The following is a 4014-nucleotide window of genomic DNA, read 5'->3' as shown; positions in this document are numbered from 1 at the left end:
TATGTAACAAACCTGCACGCTATGCACATGTACCCTAGAACTTAAAGTATAATAGAAAAAAAAAAAGGAAAAGACCAAAGTGCAGCAGTTCCCAGACCTAGCAGCAGAGAAAGAATGCAGAGATCATGAAGAGAGGAATGAGAAAAAAATCCCAAATTCAGGAAATGAAAAGGAGAGAAAAAGAAGAAATGAAGAAGAAAAGGGAAATGGATGAACTTAGGAGCTATTCATCACTAATGAAAGTTGAAAATATGTCTTCAAATCAGGATGGCAATGATTCAGATGAATTCATGTAAAAGGAGGAAAGGATCAGATGTGAATGTAGAGACAATTGCAGACCTTTTGGTTTCATCCATGTTCTGAAGTATAAAATACAACCAAAATTCGACCTTCATCCTACCCAGATGTTATAGATTTTCAAGTTTTTAAAAAAGTGTACCTTTTTTGCAGACAGAAAAGGATCAGATATGTATAAAATAGTTGAACTTGACAGCATATAACCTAACGTGAAAATGTTTTTGCCAGAACATGTCTTGGTACCTTGTGAAAGCAGGCTGCCCTTGTTCTTGAGATAGACTTTAAAATGAACCAACTCTGTAAAGTACTTTTGTTGCTCTGATCTATCCCTGAAAACAGATGTCTTGAAACACTTTTCATATTCTTAAAACAATCTTCACTTCTGTTAAGAACATGTTGGTGGGTAATTATGCGAATGTTTCCCTGTCCCTGATTTCCCGATTAGAAAAAAGGGTGTATGGGTTTTGAAAAAGAGATTTTTCAGAAGATTGTAAGCTTCAATATTCACGTTCCATCATGTCATCTGGGTCTGTTAGTGCAGTGACCCTCAACGCACTCTATCTCAGCTTTTATGTTCTTGCTTCCTCTGAGCAGGGGCCTCCATCTTAATATCATCATATATAAAGAAATTGATGGTGTTCATCAATGTGAGGCCTGTGGCAGTTGTTGCCTGAACACCAAGCAACCCAAGCCACCTATGCGACAACTTCTGGGCCCAGGAGTAATTTCTCAGCATTGAGGGTAAAATAGGATGGAGTGCTCTGTTGATCATTTGGGAGATGTAGGTTACCTGATTTGTGCCTTGGGATGCAGCATGAAGCAGAAGTCCATTTTGCATTATGATTTTAGAAGGAACTAAGCATTTTACAAGCCAGCCAAGTAATTATTTTCTTTACCTTGAAATCATATTTGAGTTGTAACCCCAGAGTTAATTTCTCATTGTAGATTCAGTAACTTACTATATAACATTACTTCTTACGTGAACCACTCACTATCTGTTGTGATTCTGAGTAGAAGATGTCTTTTGATTGCAGTATGTAAGGCAACCCCTGTAGAAGGAGACAAAATAAAGAGAAAGAGAGCAAAGCCTACCAGACCAGTGGCGAAGAGATGGATATTTTACTCACACCCACAGCAGCAAGAATGATCTCCTGCAGCAGATATTCCACCTGTAATAGCACTTTGGAACTGTGGGCAAAACCAAAAGGCTAGTGTTTCCATTTATTTCACATTGGTGTATGGGGTTGAACTGGAAAATTCACTGAGGCATAACTCACTGGCCAAATTTTGAGAGGCTATAGAAGATGACTTTAGAGATGAGTGGTTTTGTTTATGTGTCTAATGATATTCAGTGTGACATTCTGCAATTTTAAAAGTTAAAATAAAGTATCTTTTTTTAATCTGAAAAAAAAAAGTGTGGCACATATACACCATGGAATACTATGCAGTCATAAAAAAGGATGAGTTCATGTCCTTTGTAGAGACATGGATGCAGCTGGAAACCATCATTCTCAGCAAACTATTGCAAGAACAGAAAACTAAACACCGCATGTTCTCACTTATAGGTGGGAATTGAACAATAAGATCACTTGGACACAGGAAGGGGAACCACACACAGTGGGGCCTATTGCGGGGTGGGGGGCGGGGGAGGGATAGCATTAGGAGATATACCTAATGTAAATGACAATTTAATGTTTGCAGCACACCAACATGGCACATGTATACATATGTAACAAGCCTGCCCATTGTGCACATGTTCCCTAGAACATAAAGTATAATTAAAAAAAAAAATGTGGCATATATACATAATAGAATACTATTCAGCCCTGAAAAAGACAGAAAATCTGACATTTGAGATCATATAGATGAAGCTGGAGGATCTTATATTATGTGAAATAAACCAGGCACAGAAAGACAAATACTGCATGTTCTTACTTAGAGATGGAATCTTAAAGTGTGGAACTCATAGGAGCAAAGAGTAGAATGGTGGTCACCAGGAACTAGGAGTTGGGAGTGGATTGGAGAAATCTTGGTTGAAGGATACAAAATTTCCTTAAGGAGAATAAGTTCAAGAGATCTATTGTACAACATGGTGACGATATTTAACAGTGTATAGTATACTTGTAAATCACTACGAGAGTAGATATTGTGTTATCACCACAAGAAGATACATATGTGAGGTAATGCATATGTTAATCAGCTTGATTTAGCCATTCCACATTGTATACATATTTCAAAATATTATGTTGTACTCCATAGATGAATATAATTTTTGTTTGTCAGTTAAATAATCAATATTTAAAAAGTTGCATAAACAAATCCTTATGGTAGAAACTTCTGAATAGTCCTAATTTAACTTTATGGCAAAAAGTTGTTCTGCTCTAAACCATTTAAAGGTTTTGCATACAACTCCATAACTAATTGGGAATATAGACTGTAAAAATATCTCACTTAACTAATGAGTAGACCTCAGCATACTCAACCATCTGGAAAAACACCCGGTGTTTGTACTCTGTTCTCGTCTCAGAGCTCATTCCCTAATACGGTCACTATGCATGAGAGGCCCACGTGGGTGTTACTCTAGCTTTATGAAAGTCTTGATATAATTATTGTGTGATAAAAAGACTATTGTATTGGCAGAATTGTAAAGATCAAAGTCAGATTTCTGTATGGGGAAATATAAAAGTAGAAGTATCCTTGGTTTTAACTGATGGTGTATTAGTTAACTATAAATGAGACATGTTCCTCAAATGAGAAACTATTGTTTCAGAAGGATTAGAAAGCAGACATTTGATCATTTAACTTTGAATGCAGTGAAGAAAAACTAAAAAGCAAACTATTTTTCTGAAGTGGAAGTAAAGATACCCCCTTCTATTCTCACATGTACTACTGCACTTGCCTCGTACTTCTGATTTCTGACTTCAGTCTTGCTTTTCTCATCTGGCATTCAAAACTTGACCTGTGTTTTAAAAACCAATTCTGATCCTACTTAAACCTTCAATACCTCCCAATGACTACTTATCATTGCATACAGTATTTTCATCTTTAATTGCTGTCATATACTTGATCTTTCTTCATGTAGTCATTTAAGTTTTCATACTCCAGCCATACTGAATTACTTGAAGTTCCTTAATTGTACCCTACTCTCTTAATCTCAGAATGGGGCACATGCTTGTTTCTTCTTGTACCAGCTAAAAATCTCTGTGCTGCAATTTGTAAAAACCTCAAAAGAAACTGTATTACACAATAAATATATTATTTCATGTGTCAGGACATTCAGGACAGTTCCTACAACAAAGAATCCACTTAACAAGATCATCAAGGTCTTGGATTCTTTCTACTTTTCTTCCATTATCTTTGTTAACTACCTTTTTCTTCAAGCTGAAGCAAGATGGTGGTGGCAGTTCCAGGCATCACAGCAATACACAGAGATAGGAAGAATGAGAAGAGTCAGAGTTTAGTTACATGCTCATTCTAAAACATTGAAAGCATCCTTGAACTTGTGACTCGAAGTGAGGTGACATATTTTGCTCCCCAGCAGACATTTATCAGTGTCTGAAGATATTTTTGGTTGTCACAATTTGAGGTGTGCAGGGTGGGTTGTGGGGGGAATGTGTTGGGTGCTACTGTCATCTAGTGGGTGGTAACACCCTGCTGCTAAACATTTTATAGTGTATGGGACACCTTCTCTTCTCATACTGCCAGCTTAAACAAAGA

At 36.8% G+C, this 4014-nt stretch overlaps 1 pseudogene across 1 annotated transcript in view; it reads left to right on the top strand.

Annotated features, from left to right (window-relative positions):
• Positions 1 to 683, top strand: part of LOC105523872 — a 2056-nt pseudogene extending 1373 nt beyond the window's left edge. The window contains exon 2 of the transcript XR_001003657.1: positions 74 to 683. The product of XR_001003657.1 is annotated as a coiled-coil domain-containing protein 25-like (transcript). The remainder of the gene's footprint in view (positions 1 to 73) is intronic.
• Positions 684 to 4014: the final 3331 nt, after the last annotated feature.

This window comes from Colobus angolensis, unplaced genomic scaffold (genome assembly GCF_000951035.1).
Source record: "Colobus angolensis palliatus isolate OR3802 unplaced genomic scaffold, Cang.pa_1.0 Scaffold48, whole genome shotgun sequence".
Lineage (NCBI taxonomy): Eukaryota > Metazoa > Chordata > Mammalia > Primates > Cercopithecidae > Colobus > Colobus angolensis.
This window is presented reverse-complemented; position numbering and strand designations above follow the sequence as displayed.